The 22,420-nt window shown below is 44.6% G+C and overlaps 1 protein-coding gene across 2 annotated transcripts in view; it reads left to right on the top strand.

Annotated features, from left to right (window-relative positions):
* Positions 1 to 22,420, top strand: part of TUB (TUB bipartite transcription factor) — an 87,437-nt gene that overhangs the window by 18,375 nt on the left and 46,642 nt on the right. The gene's annotated exons all lie outside the window — the stretch shown is intronic.

The following is a 22,420-nucleotide window of genomic DNA, read 5'->3' on the forward strand; positions in this document are numbered from 1 at the left end:
GAGGCTGGCCGTGCAGCTTTGAGGCATGTGTCCAAGCAGAGAGAATGGAAGACTCCATATTAGGAGCCTTGGCTTTGACCTTTCCTTTCTCTGAGCCTGATTTTCCCAACAGTGTTATGGGAGGGGAAGGATGAGATGCGCTTCTCAGCTGATGTCCATGATGCTTCTGTTTTCTGGAGGCCATGAGTGTTAACAGTGTGTTCACTTCTGCACCCTTCTTCCATGACCGCTTACAGTCTGTCTGCTTAGCAGATGAGGGGTCTGGGTCTCCAGCGTCCATCTGGGGTGGGGTCAGCAATGTCCAGCTTTGCATCTGGGTATCACTTTTCCTTCTGATATTTGAAATTGGATTCTAAAGATTCCTAATTATTGTTCCAAGTTCTCATTGAAAATCTGGGTGTAATTTTTACAAGAGCATCGCTGAGGATGGACATGGAGGGGAAGTAGTGGGGCTGGAGGGAGGGAAGGGACAGACAGAAGGTGATGTTGTCATTAGGAGTTAAAGCCAGGGCCTGGTAGTAGATAAGGCTGGACAGTTGGCAGGATCATCGGGCAGACTAAAGTAGCTTAGATTCTGTCCAGAGGAAGTGGGGGTCTTCTGAAGGGTATAAGTAGGCTGGGAGGACATGATCTTAGGAAGCTCACTCTGGTGTCAGTTGCAGGATGGATTTGAGAGGAGCGAGTTAGGTGTAGATGCCCATGATGATGCCAAGATCTGGGCAACAGACAGGAAGGCCCTAGCTCAGAAGTGGCTCTAGGGAAGGTGAGGTGCATAGAATTGAGAGAAGCTCAGTAGATGGCATGAGCAGTGCTTGATGATTGTCTGGATTGGTGGAGGAAGGTGGACAGGGAAAAGCAGAAAGCTACGATGGTGCCTCAAGGGGCTGAGTGATGTCACTCACAGAGACAGAATGTATAGAGTGAATGTTCAGACTCACAGGAACTCCAAAACTACATACCCCAACGTGAGGTGCTGTGGGACATCCGGGGTGCAGGGTCCAGAGAGCAGGTAGGTAGAGTTAAGAAGAGGGCTGGGTCCACAATGCAGCCTTGGATGTTCTCAGTGTAAGAGTTGTGGGAGATGAAGCCTTGTGAGTGGATGGGAACACCCAGGTGCATTTCAGGTGAAGCAAGGAGACAAGAGGCTGAGGACACAGACAAGCAAATCCTAGATCTTCCATCAGTCCCTAGAAGGCACGATGTGTGCCCCTCCCAGCACACAGCCTGAGCCCTAGCACAGAGCTGGCCGCAGAGAGGGCAGCAGTGAATGTGTCCTCGGTGGTTCCTCCAGATGGGGCCTTTGTCCTCAGTGCACTTGTCTCTGCCTGGGTTGCTATAGTAACCCACAGATGCAGAGACTTGGCCTCTGTGTTGCCATGGAAACCAGCAATTGGGTGTCCCTGTGTGGCATGGCCACTGAGACCTTGAGGATTCAGTCTGGTCCTGAAGGGTTTCGGGGGAGACTGCGACCAGAAGATGTTTCCATGTCCTAATTAATGGGTGATGGTGGTTGTTAGTCTGACTGTTGCCACGGTGATGAAGGGAGACACCCAAGTGCTGGTTTCAGTACTGAGGCGAATACAGGGAATTTCAACAGGCTCCAGGTCTTACTATGCAGCCTGAAGTGGGACCATCCCTTAAACCCACTCCATCCTGTGGCCACGATGGGGGCCAGGACACCTTTGCCTTCTTTCTGGGTTTCTTTCTTTGCCGAGACAGGGATTTTGTTCCCAGGAGGCACTCCCCGGCCCATGGGATCTCAGCATTCAAAGCAGCACAGGAAACCTGGGCCCCTGAAACGGGGCCACCGAAGAGATCGGTAAGCTTTCAACATCCTGCCTTTAGCACATGGGCCCAACCGTTGCGTCAGCTGCACCCACCCACCCTCACTGACCTCAACCCTTTACAGTCCCAAGGCCTCCCCTTCCTGATGGTGCTCCTCCCCTATCACCACGTGGAGCCCCACAGGTCTATCCCCCCAAACCCCTCATGCTCCAGACAGGTGATCAGCGAGGCTTCATTACTCCAGGAGCTGCCCAGGACCTCAGGGACGTCCCCCACCGTGGGAGTAAGGGCCTCTCCCCCAGCCTCCAGGGCTCCGGCAGCTCCACACTCCGGCCCTCTGCCTCTTCTGGAGGGCTCCTCCTTCCAGCTTCTGCCTGTCTCCCCACCCCCCAGTGCTTCATTCCCATGGCTCAGGTCATCACTGCCCTCATCTGGACTGCCTGCCTGCCTGCCTGCCTGCCATCCGGGGCCCACAGAGTGAGCACTCTATGGAAGTCCCTCTACCCTGATCCGTCACGTAACTCACCTACTGAGGCAGCTGAGACCAGGGCACTGAAGGAGGCCTTGAGTGACCAGGTCTGGCCAGGCAGCAGGCAGGGATGATGAGGTGAGGCTGCAAGGATGTGGAGAGTCACCCCTTCTTTTCCTCCTCAGGAGAACAACCAGGAGGAAGTACTGGAAGGAAGGAAGGGAGATCGCTTGGTGAGCTGGAGGGGAGGAGGGCGTGCCGGCCCTGGGAAAGGGCCAACCACAGGAGACTGCGAGGGAGGTGGGCGGAAGACGTGGGTGGCTCAGGGGCCACGAACCCCATATGCGCCTGGGAGTGTGTGTGTGAAATGGGGTTTAGGGGAGGGTGTGACCACTGGACAAAGCCTGCTCTTACTGTGTGTGACGATTGTGGCCTTGGGTTTGTCCCTCTTGGATCCTCCTGTGGTCTTTTTGCCTAGACTCTAACCGGGTGGTGCTGATGAGCAGGTCCAGAGGCCTGGGCTGTGTTCACTAGCCTGTGCTGGGACTCTCAGCCAAGCCTTCTCAGAAAGGAGGTGTCCTCTACATGTGGTCACACCAGAGCCTAGGACCACAGAGGGAATCATGGTGGCAGAGCCTCCAGCCCCCCTGCCCTCCCATTGCCCAAACACCCAGATGTGGAGATGCCCTGCCCCAGGGTGCCGTCCCAAGCCTGCTTTCTAACATCAGGAGGTGGGTCTTGCCTAAGGCTCCTAACCAGGACCTCATTTGTTGTTTACACATGTTGGGGTCCCAAGGATATGTTTCTTGGCCCACAGAATGGTCATAAACAACTGTCCTGTGAAGGAGGGGGTGCTGTCTTGTGTACAGATGAGGCAAAATGACAGGATCCTGTCCCCAGCTGCAGAGTGTCTGCTGAGCGTCCCCAACACCTGAGAAGTCTGCCTGTCCTTCCAAGGGACCAGGCCAGAGAAATGGGGGGCACCTGGGGCTCTGCTTTGCCTCCTCATGGATGTCAGTCCCGGGTTTCTGATGGGGTTTGTGACGATGGCGCCCTAAAGGGAAGCTCTGTGGAGAGCCAGGGGTCTCGAGTATGGCCTTCATGGCAGGGACCCCATTGCTCTCCTTTTCTACACATGGCCTCAAACCAGGTTGACTTTTTAGCCTAAAGAAAATCTCATGAAGAGAAAGACAGTGGTGTGGGGGAGGGTGTATCACTTGAGCCTACTTCACAGGCTCTTGGGAAGGAGCAGTAGGAGGAGGAGGGGTGCAAGTAGTGAACCCCAGAGGGATGACTCTGCTGTGATGACTGTTAATGAGGCTTGAGACTTCAGCTCATTTGTCATGTGCAGCTGGTGTATTTTGAGTGATGTAAGTTGATGACAGCCTCCTTCCTGAACCCACTGTCAAGGCTGCAAGAAATTTTTGAGATCCCACATCCAACCCCTTGTGTAACAGGCAAAACAGGCCTCAGGTTCTGAACCAAGGTCACACTGCAAGTTTGTGGTAGACTCAGAATTAGAACGCAGGCCACCTGCTCAGGGTTCTTTCTCTGTACTGCAGGAGAGGGAACCAGCATCACTGTGTGGGAGTCAAGGGGCTTCTCAGGAGTGAGTAGTCCTTTGGCCATGACCTTGCCTTATGTGAATGGAAGTTCTGAGCATAGTGTGAACTGTATGTCTACAGCTGATGGCTGCCTGGCAGGGACTCTTGGCCATACTGGGTTTCTGGGCTGGCTCATTTCTGGTGTTTGGTGTCTCTCTACTTCACGTTGAAGGGCTCTTCCCTGTTGAAAGGCTCTGCCAGTATCCCTTAATATCAGGTAAAACTGCACAATTCAAGATGGTGCCAGCAAGCATGATGTTTCCCCCACGGTGACACAGGGCTGTAAGTAGGGAGATGAGGAGCCAGGCATCTTTGGAGTTGAGGGCTGACTGATTTATAGGGCTGACTTATCTCCGTAGGTTTGGAATAGCCATAATTAATGGCAAAGTTAATGGTCCGGCCACTTAGGGATATAGCAAAGCAAGAGAATCTTGGCTTGTTGTCTTCAACTTGTTGAAGAATATCATCTCCATTTCATCCACCCATTACTTGGCATCTTGGGATCATTTGAAACTGTTCCACCTGTGAAACCTTAATCTTTGTGTACCTCGTATGCATTCTGTCTCCCATACCTCCACCATGTCTGTTCATAGAGACCTCAGGCCCCTGAGCCCTAGTTTTTCTCCTCACTCTGAATCAACTCTTGTTCCTATTCTATCTGAGCTCTGTTGCTTGTCACTTCAACTGCCCACCATTCACCACCTGGCCTCTTAGTCTCCTACCTCAACCTTAGAACAGGGTAACTGCCTGCTTTCTTTAGTCCTGGTTTAAAGGGGTGGGGGGAATTCCTTCGTGAATTGACATTGGTCCAAATTCATGGTCCACAGCCTCCAGCGAGCCCCCAGCAATGCCCAGCAGTCCTGTGACCTGGGCCTGCTCCAATTCCTCCACAACTATTTCAAAGCTCTCACATTACCCACTTATTGGGATATAATTCATATACCATACAAGTTGCCTGTTTATAGTGTACAGTTCAATGGTTTTAAGTTGTATGACCATCACTACAATTTATTTTAGAACATTTTCATTACTTCCCCCAATGAAAACCCATGCCCATTTGCAGTCTCCCCCTTTTCCTACACCCCCCAGCCTTAGGCAGCCACTAATCTATTTTCTGTCTTTATAGATTTGCCTATTCTGGACATTTCATGTAAATGGAATCACATAATATGTGGTCTTTTGTAACTGACTTCTTTCCTTAGTATAATATTTTCTAGGTTCATCTGTGTCATAGCATTTATCAATACTTCATTTCTTTTTATTGCTGAGTAATATTCAATTGTATGGATATACCACATTTTCTTTATCCATTCATCAATTGATGAACATTTGGGTGTTTCCACATTTTAGCTATTATAAATAATGCTGATATAAACTCTTGTGTCCAGGTTTTTATAGGGACATATGTTTTCACTCCTTGGGTATATGCCTAGGATCTATGTTCAACCTTTTGAGGAACTGTCAGAGTGTTTTCCCAAGTGGTTGCTGCATTTTACATCCCCACCAGTAGTATATGAGGGTCTCAGTTTTTTCATATTCTTGCCAATACATGTTATTATCTGTAATTTTAAGTATAGTCATCCTAGTAAGTGTGAAGTAGTATCTCATTGTGGTTTGGCTTACATTTCCCTGATGACTAATAATGACTAACAATGTGCTTATGGACCATTTGTATATCTTCCTTGGAAAAATGCCTATTCATATCTCTTATCCATTTTTTAAATTGGGTTGCCTTTTTATTATTGAGTTAAGCATTCTTTATATATTCTAGGTACAAACAAGACCCTTATCAGATATATGGTTTGCAGATATTTTATTCTATTCTGTGGTTGTCTTCACTTTCTTGATGGTGTCTTTTGCAACACCAATATTTTACATTTTTATGAAGTCTAATTTATCTAGCTTCCTTTTGTTGCTTGTGCTTTTGGTGTCACATGTAAGAAACTGTAGGATTTTTTACGAAGATTTTTGCCTATGTTTTCTTCTAAGAGCTTTATAGTTTTGGCTCTTTCATTTAGGTCTTTGATTCATTTTGAGTTAATTTTGTTATTGGTGGGAGGTAGGGGTCCCAACTCATTCATTTGAATATGGATATTTAGTTGTCCCAGCACCATTTGGTGAAAAAACCATTTTACCTCCATTGAATGGTCTCGCTATCCTGTTGTAAATCAGTTGACTGTAAATGTAAGTTTATTTCTGGGCTCTCAATTCCACTGCTTTGACCTATATGTCTATCTTTATACCAATACCACATTACCTTGATTACTGGAGCTTTGTGGTAAGTTTTGAGATCAGGATGAGTTCTCCACCTTTGTTCTTTTTCAAGGTTGTTTGGCTATTCTGTATCCCTTAATTTTTTCTTACAAATTTTAGAATCTGCTTGTCAATTTCCACAAAGAAGCCAGCCAGTATTCTAATGGAGATTGGATCGAATCTGTAGATCAGTTTGGAGAGTATTGCCATCTTAATAGTATATAGTCTTTTGATCCATAAATACAGGATGTTCTTGTTTATTATTTAGGTCTTCTTTAATTTCTTTCAAAGAAGTTTATAGTTTTCAATGTATAATATTGCACTTATTTTTAGCAGTTTATTCCTCAGTGTTTTATTCTTCTTGATGCTTTTGTAAATTGAATTGCTTTCTTAATGCAAGTGTATAGAACTATGTATAACTGATTTTGTGTAATGATCTTGTATCCTGCAAACTTGCTGAACTTGTTTATTAGTTACAATCATTTTTTAGTAGATAACTTAGATTTTTATTACATAAGATTATGTCTTGTATGAGTAGAGATGGTTTTATTTGTTCCTTTCTAATCTGGATGCCTTTTGTTTCATTTTCTTGCCTAATCATCTTGGCTAAAACCTCCAGTACAATGTTGAATACATTTGTCTAGAATGAGCATCTGCCCCACCCCACCCCCCTTCTTCTGGCTGCTCTTAAGATTTTTCTCTTTATCGTTGGCTTTCAACAATTGATTATGTGATGTCTTGGTATAGTTTTCTTCACGTTTCTTCCACTGAATGTCTTTTGAGTTTCTTGGATATATGGGTATATGGTGTTCATTAAATTTGAAAAAACATTGGGCATTATTTCTTCTAATATTTTTTCTGACTTTTCCCCTGAAACTCCAACTATGTGTATGTTAGCTTGCTTAATATTGTTCCAGAGTTTTTCATTTTTCAGTATTTTTCTGTGTTTTATTTTGAAATATTTCTACCTATGCCTTTGAATTTACGAATCTTTTCTTTGCAGTGTCTAATTCCATGAAGTATATAGTTTATTTTAGATACTATGTTTTTCATCTCTTGAAGCTTGACTTGCATCTTAATTATGTATTTCATTTCTCTCCTCATCATAGTCATATTTTTCTCTATGTTCTTTACGTGGAGTGAGTTTATCATAGCTCTTTTAACATTTATGTCTGCTAATTCTGTCATCTGTGTCTTCCTACTTGTACTGTTTTTACCCACAACACTTCTAACACTAAATATGTGGTTTCTTTCCACACCAACAACCAATTTGGCAACTCTCTGGATGCCAACTGAGGGTCCTGCAATTTAATTTGATTCTGGTACTAATTATTATAACTGAAGTTAATGCAGACCCCACAGTTTAAGGGCTCAGTCCCGCAAGACTTCCCCCATTTCATAAGTCCCAGGTTGTCACCTATACTTCTGGCCAACCAGCTATAAATTGGGGGTTCCTAGGACCCCTGCTCAGGTATGAACATTTGCTAGGATGGCTAACAGAACTCAGGAAAGCACTTTATTTACTCTTTACTGATTTATTATAAAGGATACAACTCAGGAACAGCCAAATGGAAGAGACACCTAGGGCAAGGTATGCAATGGCGTGGAGCTTCCATGACTTCTCCAGGTGTGCCACCTCCCCAGCACCCCGATATGTTTACCTGCCAGGAACTCTCCAAACCCTGTCATTTAGGGTTTTATGGAGGTCCTGTTACATAGGTACAATTGATTAAATCATTGACCATTGGTGAGCGAACTCAATCTCTAGCCCTTCTCCTTTCCCCAGTGGCTTAGGGGTGAGCTGCAAGTTCTAATCCTCTAATCACATGGTTGGTTCCTTTGGCAGCCAGCCTCCATCATTAAGCTATCTAGGAGCCCACCAAGAGTCACCTCATTAGAATAAAATCAGGTATGGTTGAAAGTGGCTTATTGAGAATAAAAAAGATGTTCCTATCATGCAAGAATTTCCAAGGGTTTTAGAAGCTCTGTGTCAAGAACTGGGGACAAAGACCAAATATATATTTCTTATTGTGTGCGCTGGTGATTGATTTTTCTTCTAGTTATGCGTCTTCTTCTCCTCCTTTTTTGAATGCCTGGGTAATTTTTGATTAGATGATAAATGTTTTGGATTTTACAATGTTGGGCTTTGTTTTATCCTTTAATAGTTAATGTTGGGCTTTGTTCTGACAGACAATTAAGTTACAGGTTGAGTATCCCGAATATCCGAAACCTGAAACACTCCAAAATCTGAAACTTTTTGAGAGCCAAATGACACTCAAAGGAAGGGCTCATTGGAGCATTTCAGATTAGGGATGCTGAACCAGTAAGTATAATACAAATATTCCAAAACTTGAAAAAATCCAAAATCTGAAACACTTCTGGTCTCAGGCATTTTGGATAAGGGATATTCATCCTATACTTGGAATCAGTTGGATCCTTCTGGGGTTTTCTTTTAGGCTTTGTTAGGGCAGGTCCAGAGCAGCCCTTGGCCGAAGGCTAAGTTGGCCTCACTACTAAAGAGTGCTCTTCTGAGGACCCTCCCTGATCTGATGTTCTGTGTATTGGGAGGTCTTTCTGCTCGGACTGGTAGGAACACAGAGTATTTCCACCCTTCTGTGAATTTCTGAGATTGCTCTGCTTACTTCTCTCTGTGGTTCATTCCCCAGCCTTGGGTCGTTTTCTCACAAGCATGTGCAGATCAGTACTCAGCCAGAGACAAGGGAAGCCCTCTACAGGCCTCCGAAGCACATTTGTGCATTATCTCCCTCCCCTCCCTCCATCCCTCCTTCTCTTTCTCAGTCTCTTGCTCTCTCACTCTCTAGCTCTTCCTTCTGCAAACCCTTTCCAGGGAACAATCAGGGCACTCTCAGGGTTCACTTTGTTTGTTCTCTTTCCTCAGGATCATTGCCTTGCACCACCTCTTGTCCAATGTCTGAACTGTCGTTTCATCTATTTCACCTGGTTTTTAAATGTTAAGGCAGAAGTGTAAATCTAGGCCCTGTTACTCCATTGTGACGGAAGGCAGAAGTCTCTCCTTAGTTTTAGGCTCACCATTTTAAGTGCTTACTCTACATTCCCGACTGGATATCACACAGACCCCTCAAACTCAATGCATCCAAGCTAACATCTTCTCTCACCAACCTGTCCCTCGTCTTCTATTTCCTATCTCCTGGGGGAAACCCAGCCCCAAATCTTAAAGGCCACTGTGACCTCTTTTTCACCATTCCCTGATATTTAATTAAATAAAATCCTTTCAATTTCATATTCTTTGTTAGGCCGAAATCTGTGCATCTCTTTCTTTTCTCTCTGACCACCAGATTACCTAGGTCCTCACGGTATTTAGTCTAAGTGACTATATAGCAGCCTGCAAACTGCCTCTTTGCCTCCAGCCTATCTTACTCCAAGCCATGGGCCACACTGAAGCCAGAGTCGGTTTTCCAAAGCATAGATAGGATCCTATCATCCCCTACTTAATGTATTTCAGTGGATTCTCTGAAGCAGGGCTGTCCAATTTTTTGGCTTCCTTGGGCCACATTGGGAGAAGAAAAATTGTCTTGGGCCACACATAAAATACACTAGCACTAACGACAGCTGCTTCACTTTTTTAAAATTCGCAAAAAACTTTTATAATATTTTAAGAAAGTTTACAAATTTGTGTTGGGCCACACTCAAAGCCATCCTGGGCCACGTGCAGCCTGCAGGCTGCAGGGTGGACGAGCTTGCTCTAAAGCTTTAGCACAGAGCCCTGCATTCTTAGTGGAGACAAAAGGCTGTTTACTATCTGGTTCCTGTTATATTCTCCGGCATCGTCTCCTCTCCTGCCTCTCCCCACTGCCAGCTGCACCAGCCCCCCAAACTCATGTACTTTTTTCCATTTCTGGGCTTCACCTGTGACTCCTTCCATATGTAGTGCTCTTCCCTGTCTTCACCTGGTAGACTTCTCATCAGCCTTCAAGACTTGGTATCACCTCCTCCAGGAAGCCTACCCAGATGTCCTCAATCACATGCAGTGCTAAACTCTATCACAAGTCTTAGTAAATTTATATCAATCATGATTCCATCCAAATCTACTACTGGGCTGTGATCTCTCTGAGGGTAAGAACGTATCTTGCTTAGCTCAGTACCCTCAGTGGAAAGCCATGCACAGAATAGGTACTCATTATAAGTGCACTGGATGAAGGAATGGAGGTGTGGAGCCATGGCTGGTGGAAATGAGATCCAAGGCCAGATGCCCTCGAGTGGCCTGGAGTCCCAATAGCAGAAGGGCTCTGTGCAGCAGCGCCTTCCTCCTAGATTCAGGCAATATTGAGCTTGAGGGTCTGTGCTGCCTCCCTGCTCTACTGCACAGGGACTAGACTTAAGGAACTTGCCATTGCTGCATTTATGCCTTTTGTTTCAAAGGGATCCCTGATGAATCATCCAAACCTGCATGGAGCCTGAGCCCCAGGGAGGGTCCTTGGGGTGGCTGGGCCATCTCCTGCATGTGACTTAGAAACTGTGCCACAAAGAGCCTGATGCATCACAGGACATTTTTCTTGAAAAGAGATTTTAGAATAGGGTGTGATGAAGGTCTTTGATGACTGTGACATGCCACCATGCAATATAACTCTGCTAGAAAGGGTCCCATTTGCTCATCCATTTTAATAATTATTTATATCCTTTACTGTCATTTGATTACAAGCACCATGAAGGCAGGGCTGTATCTTTTTTTTTTCATTGTTGTGTCCTCAGCCTACAGTGCATGTACACAGTGAGCACTCAGTAAATAATTTTCAAATGAATAATAATATCTAACATTTGTTGAGGACTTATACCACGCATGATTCTAGGCCATTTACACACATTAACTCATTTCATAGTCACAGTAACCCTATGAGGTGAGTACTGTTATCATTCTCATTTTGTGGAAGAAAAATTAGACACATAGTGGTTAAGTAAATTGCCTGAGGTCACATAGTTAATAACTGGTGAGGAAAGCTTTCAAAGACTTCATGAATGAATGAATAAGTGAATGAATGTTTTAATTTAGAGTGTCCACAAAAAGGGACTACAATAGATGAAGGTGCTTTTTGTTTTGTTTGTTTTCTTTTTTAGATTTTTTTAATGAGATGAGGTCTTGTTCTGTCACTCAGGCTGGAACATGGTGATGCGGTCATGGCTCACTGCAGCCCAGAAGTCCTGGGCTCAAGTGATCCTCCCACCTCAATCTACTGAGTGCCTGGAACTGTAGGAATATGCTGCCAGACCCAGCTAAATTTTTGTTTTCTTTTTTGTGGAGACAGGGCCTCATTATGTTGCCCAGGCCAGTCTGGAACTCCTGGTCTCAAGCAATCCTCCCAACTTGGCCTCCTAAAGTGCTGGGATTACAGGCATGAGCCACTATACCTGGCTGAAAGCTGTATTTTTTAAAACAATCATCAGAGCATCAGACTTTCCATAATTTGGACTATTCATACTCAATATCAATTAATATATTTCTCTATATAATATGTAATGTTGTAATGTTATGTAATTATATGTAAGATTAAATATATGCAATTAAGTATAATATTACATATAGCATATATCATTTGACATTACTGCATGCCAGACTCTGTATTGTTTTACATAAATTATCATATTTAATATTCGTAATTCTGTCAAAGAGATATGAGAATCCCTATGAATTCCCATGGTATAGCTAAGGCTCGAAGTGGTTAACCTCAAACATAGAGAGCTTACTGCAGGGCAGGATTTGAACCCAAGTCTATTTGACTCCATATTCGTGCTCTTACCTGCTTTGCCATCCTCTCTCTTCTGTCGTCGGCCCAAAGCATGGGCTACCTTGTGCTTTCCAAACCCTTGGCCTTCTAGGAAGCTACCAAACCGTATGGCATAGTCTTCATTTCACAGCCTAACCCAAGGGGACTTTCAGTGCCCCAGGCAGGTTTTCCCAACCCCCATCCAGTAGGAAGAGCTGAGGCTTCCACAGCTCAGACCCCGTGGTGTGTCATCCTGCTATTTTAGAACTTGAAGGGTGCCGTATTGGAGGCCATCCTAGACCAACTAAATCAGAGTCACTGAGAGTAGGGCCCAAGAATCTGAATTTTAAATAGATCTCCAGGTGATTCTGATGTCCAGGCAGATTTGAGAACCACTGGCCGAGGCCCAGGAAAGAGACAATGCATACTCCTCAGGAAAAGAAGTAGTGGCTTATTGCCCAGGCCACCTTCACAGCACCTTTTAGAACCATGGTGGCATTATGTGGTACATATATATATATACACACACACACACACACACATACATATAAAATAAAATCACATTACTTTTATTGTGTAATTTTATTATGTAATTTTATTATATAACCATAATAACATATGTATGTAATCACTACATATTCATTGTAGTAAATTTGGAATACATAAAACAATATAAGGAAGAAAAATAAGATGACCTATAGTTCCAACACCCAGAGGTAATTCCTACTGACATTTTGATTAATTTTCATCTTTAAATTTTTAATTGAAGTATATATAGTAACATGGAAATACACAAATTATAAGTGGACAGCTTATGATGAATTTGCACAGCTGAACACAGACAGTCATGTTAACACTACCCAGACCAAGAAACACAACATTTGCCAGCCCCCTAGAAGCCCACGTTGAGCCCTTTTCTGATAAATGCACCCTCCCAAAGTAGTGATCCCGACTCTTAACATCATAGATTAATTTTGCCTGTGTTTGACATTTATATAAGTGGGACAATTTATTATCTACTCTTTGAGGCTGGTTTATGTTGTTCAATATTAATTTGCAAGATGCATGTATGTCAGGTATGTAGTTATACAGTAGTTCATTTATTATTGCTGCATAGTATTCAATTGTGTGACTGTTGTAGTTTGTATATGCATTCTACCATTCATGGACATTTGGAAAGTTTAAAGTATTTGGCAATTACGAATAGTGCTGCTATAAGCATTCTTGTGCATATCTTTTGGTGCATGTGTCTGTGTTTCCATGAGGTGCGTACCTAGGAGTGGAACTGCTGAATCTTATGTTCCATTCTAGTGGATGCTGCCAAAGTTTTCCAGAATTGTTGTACCAGTACACTTTCACCAGCAATATATGAATCCCAGCTGTCCCATATCTCCACCAACACTTGGTCTTTTCTGTCTTTTTATTTTAGCTGTTCTGGTGAGTGTGTTGCATGTGGTCTTGTGGTTTTACTTTACGTTTTCCTGGTGAATAATGAAGTTGAGCATCTTTTCATTCATGTATTTCTTTTTAATCTTTTACTTATTCACCCACTCCTGGTAATCCTTAATTCATTTTTTTTTAAAAAAGTGAATAAGGCCAAAAAGCTTTCCATAAATAAAACGGCCTGGTTAAAGTACTATTTTATTTTTCCCTTCAGCGAAGTCTATCATCTTAAAAATAAGTGCCATCTAACTAGAAGATATTAAAGAAAATGTGTTTTCTGCTCTTCTGTCTCTTAGCTCTTTTTTCCTATGCTTTCAATAACCTTTTAACTTTTACTGGTTCCACAATAAAATTGCATCCTTTTGAGGGATGTAATCTTATGAGCCAATTGCACACATATTCTCCAAAGAAAGACCAGTAGGACCATTAAAACAGAGGAAAAGCTTAAAGTCAAGGTGAGACAGGAAGCTTTCAAGTAGCTAATGGCCAGGACCAGTTGTTCCACTGGGAACCGTCAGGAGGGGAGCCCGGGGAGTGGAGTTGTGAGCATCTCAGAGTGGATGCTGAAAATGAAGTTGTTTCTTTTATTTGCTTTGTGTTTTGCTCTTTGTTACTGAAAAAAATGGGCTTAAATTCTTAGGTGCTACTTTGAAAATGATCTCGGGTGTTACCTGAAAAAAATGTGCAGTATGAGTTTGTTCACAGGTGGCAATTACGTATGTTTGTGTGTGCCTATATCCTAATGACACTGTGTAAACTGTTTTGTCATCTAAATTTTTCATGTAACATACTTTCCCATACTGTTAAATATTATTGGACAAATACTGTTTTTAATGGCTATATAATAGCTCTTTTATGGATTTGTTGAAATTTAATCATTCCTTTATTTTGGTTATTTCTATAATTTCTAAATTCTCAATGATGAATATATTTGTACATAAATCTCTGTACTCTTGTGATCACTTTCTTAGAATAGCTTCAGAGAAATGAAATTAATGGCTCAAAAAGAATGAATCTCTTTGAAGTTCTTTGATACATTCATAATATCACATTTCTTTCCAGAAAGGCTATCAATCCACTCTCTCCGCCCAGTATCTGAAGGGCCACCCTCACTGCATATTCGCCAGCTTTGCACTCACTTCAATTACAGTGTCTCTTGCCATACAGAAGATGGTGATTTTTACCTAATAAACTTTTATGGCTTCTGGATTTAGGAACATGCTTAGAAAAGCTCCCCCACTCCCTGCACATGACTAGAAGAAAACTCTCTAACATGTTCTACTTGACAGTTTTCTTTTTTGTAATAAACCTTTAATCCTCTGTTATTTGTTTTTGTATGTGATGTGAAATAGGGATATAGCTTTATGTGCCCCAAATGGATAGCAAGTTGGTCTCTAAGCCACTTACTAAATAATCCAATGTTTCTTCAGTATTTTGAAAGGCCATCTTTATTGTAAACCAATTTCCTCTATATACATGGTACTATTTCTGTACTGCATTGGTCCATTGGTCATTCTCACATCGATACCACTGTTTTTGGTACAGATTCCCAGTACAGATGATTTATTGGAGATTCATAGCACAGTTTGATAACTGGCATGGCAAATGCCTCCTCATTCTTTTACGGTTACAAAATTGTCTTGGCTAACTTGGAAAATTGGCTTATTTCTCCAGATGAATTTTGGAATAAATTTGTCCAGTTGAAAAAAAATTCTACTGCATTTATGATTAGAATGGGATCACACCTGTCAATTTATTTGACAAAATTGCAGTTCCATACAGGAACAGGGGATGCATCTCCTTTTATCAAGGGTGTTAATATAAGTAAAATTTTGTAGTTTGTTTTATTATTAATAGAATTGTAGTTTGTTTTCATGTATGTCCAAGGCATTTCTTGTGAAGTTTCCCTAGATAGGTTATTTTTTCTATTGCTTGTGTGAATAGTACCTTTTTTTTTTTTTTTTTTTTTGAGACGGAGTCTCGCTCTGTCTCCCAGGCTGGAGTGCAGTGGTGCAATCTCGGCTCACTGCAAGCTCTGCCTCCTGGGTTCATGCCATTCTCCTGCCTCAGCCTCTCATGTAGCTGGGACTACAGGTGCCCACCACCACGCCCTGCTAATTTTTTGTTTTTGTCTTTTTAGTAGAGATGAGGTTTCACCGTGTTAGCCAGGATGATCTCGATCTCCTGACCTCGTGATCCGGCCACCTTGGCCTCACAAAGTGCTGGGATTACAGGCGTGAGCCACTGTGCCCAGCCGGACCTTTTTAATTATATTTTTAAATTGGATGTTTCTGATATGTAGAAAAGCCATTTATTTACAGGTAGTTATTCTGTATTAATCAATGCCACTGACTTATTTATTAATTCTAATAGTTTTTCAGTTAATTTTCTTAGATTTTGCTAGGTAGACAGTTGGATATGCAAATAATGATCAGTTTATCTTCTTTTCTAATAATTATGTGAAAAAATAAATTATTGCATTGGCTAGAACTTATAAAACAATGCTTAGTTATATTCTTTATCCTGTCAACTATACTTCTGTTCCTAGTTTACTAATAAATTTCTTTTAACCAAAAATGAGTGCTGAGTTTTATCCAAGACCTTTTTGGTATCTGTTAAAACTTACGACATTTATCATTAGGCTTATTAATGTGATGTATTAGATAAATAGGGTTACTCATATATAAACCATCTTTCCATTTCCGGAAATGGAATGAGCTCTATATGGTGCATGTTACATTTTTCATTCAACTTACTTCTAGGTTTGATTTGTTAATCTTTTATTGAGAATGCTAAATATATTTTTAATAAGTAAGGCTATTAAGTATTGGAGTTTTAGGTTTCTGGGGAGTTAGATTTTTATATCAGGGTTTGATTAACCTTGCAAAATTAGTTGGTTGCATCTCATCTTTTTTTGTGTATTGCTGAGTGATTCCTCTAACTCAATAATTGTCTGTTTTTATTTATTTATCTTTATTTATTAATTTATCTATTTATTTTGAGACAGAGTCTCACTCTGTCGCCCAGGCTGGAGTGCAGTGGCACGATCTCGGCTCACTGCAAGCTCCGCCTCCCGAGTTCACGCCATTCTCCTGCCTCAGTCTCCCGAGTAGCTGGGACTACCGGCGCCCGCCACGACGCCCGGCGAATTTTTTTGTATTTTTAATAGAGACGGGGTTTCACCGTGTTAGCCAGGATGGTCTCGATCTCCTGACCTCGCGATCCGCCTGCCTTGGCCTCCCAAAGTGCTGGGATTACAGGCGTGAGCCACCGTGCCCAGCCAATAATTGTCGTTTTTAAAAGTTTGAAATACTTGGCTGGGCGCGGTGGCTCACGCCTGTAATCCCAGCACTTTGGGAGGCCAAGGCAGGCAGATCAAGAGGTCAGGAGATCGAGACCATCCTGGCTAACACGGTGAAACCCCGTCTCTACTAAAAATACAAAAAAATTAGCCAGACGTGGTGGCGGGCCCTGTAGTCCCAGCTGCTCGGGAGACTGAGGCAGGAGAATGGCGTGAACCCGGGAGGCGGAGCTTGCAGTGAGCCGAGATCACGCCACTGCACTCCAGCCTGGGCGACAGAGCGAGACTCCGTCTCAAAAAAAAAAAAAAAGTTTGAAATACTTGTCCCAAAATTCATCTTTGTCTGGCACCTTTCTTGTCTGGAGCTGTTTAGCAACATTTCCAGTTTCTTCTATGGTTATTAATCTAATCAACTTTTCTACTTCTTTTTAAGTTTAGAGATTTATATTTTCCAGAAAGTTCATTGTGTTGAGATTTTTAATTTATTAGTCTAGAAATATAGTAAGATTCAGATGTGTACAGTCTCATCTGTATCTTTGATTACAGCCCTTTCTTAAGGGTTTGATTCTTTTATGGTCCTCTGACTTTCCACATGCCCCTCCTTGGGCCTGGCAGGGGCAAGGGCTGGAGAGAGAGACAGAGAGAGAGAGACAGAGAGCGAGCACAAGTGGGAGTAGGGGACAGTTGTGGGCCCATGTCCATTTCCATCAATTGGAATGGATATGTGTGAGCCTGTAGACAGGTCCTCACCTGCATGCCATGTCATCTCCCAGCCTGAATGTCTGTTCTGGCATATCTATGCATACACCTGGATGTGTGTCCTGGCATATGTATGTGTGTATGTGTTCCTCCATATATGTGTCAGCATGCATGCACGCATGGTCTCTGCAGCCATGGAGATTTCCACTTTGTGTGAATATTGTGTACATGTTCCTGTGTGTACTGTACCTGTGTTCACACATGTGCATGGGTGTATGTTCCTGTGTTACTGTCACTGGGAGGCACATGGCACATCTGGTTAAAGGGATGGTAGAGTAGCTCAGCACAGCCTTGGTGCTTACATGGCTTATTCTCTGCCATTTTAAACAATCTCTCAAAGGGCCAGAAGGTGAAGAGGAGGTGGGCTTGGGCAAGATGTGGTGTGGAGGCTGGCCCATCCTAGAGTCACTCTGTCATAACTAACCCAAGTCTGGAGCCCAGGCCTAGATGCTCAGCCTGTGTCCCCTGGAAACCCCCTCAGCTAGACAGAGAGGAGAGGGTTTACTGTAACTCATCAGTCAGGGCAGCTGTCTGCTGTTGCCATGGAAATCTGAAGGCAGCATCTTCTGCAAGGACCAGGATGTAGAGTCTAGAGAGGACAGGCTGCATCAGCCTAGTGGGATCAGTCTGGAGTGGCCTGTGTGTGTGCGTGTGTGAGAGAGAGAGAGGTGGGAGGAGAATGCAAGATAGTGAGTGAGCTTTCTGAAGTGGGTGGCGCATACCTCACCATTGCTCTCTAAGGCCTCAGCCATTACTCTGGATTATTGCTGGGTGGCGCTGTAAGAAGGGGTGTACCCCTGAGATGGCTTCCCTGTGCCCATCAGGACACCGTCTGGCCTGAGGCTGCTCTTAGAGTGTGCTGGGACCACCTAGACAGATGTGCTGGCATCTGCCCATCATGGGCCCCGGAGCCCACCCAGCATCTGCTGCACACTGACTCCTCCTTGCTCAGATGATGGGGTGGTCCAGGAGGGAGGCCCTTACCCTGGCCACACAGATGCTGGGTGATGGGAGCAGACAGACAGAGGCCCCTCACCCCAGGACTCAGCTCTGCTGCTGATGGGCTGGGGGTGGGGGCAAGGACAGGGCAAGAGTACAGGATGATGACTGGGGGACAGGATAGAGTCCAACCTTCAGGTGGAGCTGAGGGTTGGGACAGCCAAGGACAGTGTGTGCCTCTGCCACCGCCTCAGTCTGGCAAGGCATAGGAAAGGGGCACCCCCTTGGAGTCCTGACAGCACCTGTGGAGTTGGAAGCGGGAGCCCTGGCCTCCCTGCTCACCTTCCCACTGGCCCCTTCGCTCAGGGCCGTGTGACTTCTGATCCCTCCCTGTGACAGGGGAGCCTGGGCTCAGCGTTCACTGCAGCCTGGGCAAGGCCCTTAAGCCCCCAAGAGTCCCGCTCTCACAGGGCATGGGAGGAGCTTCCAGAAGCAGATGGGTGTCCTTGTTTGGGTTGGGGCTGCTGGGGAGAGCAGGAAGGAGCTGGCTGCTGCAGCCGCCTGAGGCTGGATCTGGAGGACACAGAGGTGTTTAGCCAACAGTTCTGTCCTATCCTTTCTCAGCTCTCTGAAGTCCTCCCTGCACCTCAAGCCAGGGCCTGACCTCCAGGGAAGCAAGCTGTCACCACGAGGAAGTGCAACCTAGCTTTCCCACCTCATGCTACCAGGATGCCCCTCACTCTCCTTAATCCAGGGCATGGGCTCAGAGGGCTGGCTGGGGTCTCCTGTCCTGGAATGTGCGGCCATATGGGAATGCCTTGAGTGTGTGAGGGCCATATGGGAATGCCTGTGCGTGGGGGTGGCATGAGTGTGTGCTGTGAGGTGTGAGTTTGGAGAGAAGTATAAATAAATGATGGGCACATGTGTGTGGTGCGCATGCTCGTGCTGGCAGGGGAAGGCAGGGGGACGTCTGGAGTGTCAGTGGGTTGTGGTGGGCAGGGTGAGGCATCCATTTCTGTGAAATGCCTGGGGGGAGGGAAAAGGTATTTGGCACAGTACATGTGGGTACAAAGTACACGAAGGAATTTTGGGTACATATGCGCATGGGAGCCTTTGTGGGGTGTGGTTTGGGTATGTAGGTAGGCTGTGTGTGAGGTAGAGCTGGAGGAAAATCTATCTGTGGAGTGTCTGAGGTGATGTGTGGGAGGCAGCGGTCTACAGGTCAGCTTGTCTCTGAGTGGTATATGGGGTGACATGTTGTTGTGTGTGATGTGGTTTGGGAGGGTGAGGGGTGTGCAGGCATGTCCCCAAAACAAGCGCATGGTGTGTCTCAAGTAAGGTGTGGGGGCAGTGATGGGAAAGAACTACAGTATGTAGGCCAAGTGTGTGGGGGAAGGGCAAGTGGGCGTTTCATTCTCTCCACACCTCACGAGTTAGGAGGCACCATTTTCCCCCTCAAAGTTGAGGAACCTGAGGCCCACAGAGTGGAAACAAGCTGGCTGGATCACACAGCAGGGTCTGTTAGACTCTCAGGATCCCAGCTCTGGCAGCTCACAAGCTAGGCTCTGGAGGGCTGGGGAGGGGACTGGCCCTCTGGGTAATGGCAGTAATGGAGGGTCCCATTCAGTTCTTTAGGGTGACTATCCTGGAACTGGCCCACAAACAGCTCATGAGAATCAATTGCGCAATAAAGGAAAATGTTTGTAAGCCCTTTGCTAAACATAGCTGTTATTAAGAATCAACCTGGCCGGGCACAGTTACTCGCGCCTGTAATCCCAGTGTTCCTGGACCAAACTGAGGGTTGGCTGCTTATTCTCAAGGCCCAATAACGAGATGCAGATGAACTGGGAGAGAGGGGAGTTTTTATTTTTGTAACCGGTTACAGGGAGAAGGCCTGGAAATTATTGCCAGACCAACTCAAAATTACAAAGTTTTCCAGAGCTTATATACCTTCTAAACTATATGTCTATGCGTAAGTGTGCACTCATCTAAAGACATAAGTGATTAACTTCTTTTAATCTATAACTAAGATTCGAGTCCTGAAGACCTTCCTCTGGGGCCTCAGTAAATTTACTTAATCTAGATGGGTCTAGGTGCCAGGGGTAATTACCCTTATCTTGTCCCCTGCTAAGTCACGGAGGTTTGGGGAGTTCCTTCAGCCCTCCAATAAAACTTATTTGTGGAGGCCTGGGGAGTTTCTTCAGACCCCCAATAAAACTTGTTTAACCTTAAACGGGGCCTGTTAAGAATTCCTTCATTATTTTGTCATGCTTTAAGGCCCAGGAAAGGCCTAGGCAAAACTCTTGGTGGGCTTTTGTTACATCCCAGCCTTTGTATAAGGGCACTGGTTCTGTCAGCTTTTAATATTTGACTTAACCACTCAGTCAGTACTGAAACAGTTGTTATGGAGGCCTGTGTTAGTGATGCCTGGCCTGCCGCACCAGCACTTTGGGAGGCCGAGACAGGAGGATTGCTTGAGGCCAGGAGTTCGAGACCAGCCTGGGCAACATGGTGAGACCCCCATCTCTACAAAAAAATACAAAAATTAGCCAGGCATGGTGGTACATGCCTGTAGTCCCAGCTACTCAGGAGGCTGAGGTGGGAGGATCACTTGAGCCTAGGAGGTCAAGGCCACAGTGAGCCGAGATCACACCACTGCACTCCAGCCTGGGCTACAGAGCAAGATCCTCTCTCTCAAAAATTAAAAAAAAAAAAAAAAAGAAGCGGTATAAATTTAACATTAAACAAGTTATGTTTACAAAGGTAATATACTGAAAACTCACCACTTCGTATTCATTTTACTGCCTTTCCCTGCGCTTGTCTGTTGTGTCTGCCGGGTGGAACTGCCACGTGACCGTGCACTGCTGAGCATCTCCTCGCACTTCTATGCTCAGTCACATCACAGATTGGCCATGGCGAGGGTGGCTAGACCAGGGGAGTCAACAGGTGCTGCACATTAAGACCTGGTTTATTGTTTTGTTGATTCTCTAGACCTGAGAAAGTGATGGGAAAAAATACTACTAATGCAGATTAAATTTTAAAGGGTGTCATGTTTATAGCTGCTCCATGGTGAATAGCAGAAAACAAAGATTTTTCCAGTATTCACAAACTATTAACCTATTCAGCAAAGAAGTCACTCCGACCACCAGTGAAGGAGTGAAGTTCTGACATGTCTTTGTTGTTTCACTTTCAACTTACTTGTTAACATAAATGAAAATATCAAGCAACATTAAGCTGGAACTACAGTAATTTGTCATTGCAGCCGTAGGTTGGCTACAGATAAAGAGTTAGGCGAAACTCATTGAATGGGTTGATTTCTGGGACAATCATCTGGCTATATGGAATTTACAATAAAGAATATTAGATATTTCATTAGTATTTGTAAATTATGTGCTATACATCCTTTGTGTCAGTAAAATTTATAATAAACTTACTGAGTCTATGCATGCAGACATTTTCTGGAGAGCTTGTTGTTAAATGTCACTGTTAACACCCCGTAGGCCCTCCATTACACATAGTCCCAACATGTCTCCTTACTGTGCAGACGGTGAGGTAGGGTGGGGTGGAGGGACAGATGTAACTTGCAGAGACCCTGGGAGCAGTGTCTTAGGTTTCCAGACAAGCTGTGGCTTGTCACTAGATCAGCTTGACCTCCTCCTGGCCAGGGGCACTGGGGCTCAGCTGGGGGTCCCATTCATTGATCCCTTCTCTGTACCAGGCTCAGGGATTTACAGGTCAGAGGAAGAAGACATGGTCACTGCCTGTATGGAGCTCATAGCCCAGCAGAGGAGACATCCAGTCACAGTTAGTTACACCCTGGAGAGTACAGGGGCAAAAAGGAAGAAATTGCCCAGCTGAGGCAGGAGGGAGGCTGGGACAAGAGGAGCTGCTCAGCGGAACAGTGCCTCTCAACATTTAGTGTGCAGCATCCACAGATTTGTGTTAAAAATGCAGAGATTCTCTTTTGGCAGGTCTGGGCAGGGTGGTGCCCGGGAGTCGACAGTATGCTAGGGGATGGTGAAGCAGGTACCCAAGGGCACACTTGGAAAAGCCTTGATCTGAGGAGACAAGAGGGTGTGTGCTGAAGCAGGAGATGAGAAAGAAGTTCTGTGGGGAGATCTGCCGG

This window comes from Pan paniscus, chromosome 9, assembly GCF_029289425.2.
Source record: "Pan paniscus chromosome 9, NHGRI_mPanPan1-v2.0_pri, whole genome shotgun sequence".
Classification (NCBI taxonomy): Eukaryota; Metazoa; Chordata; class Mammalia; order Primates; family Hominidae; genus Pan; species Pan paniscus.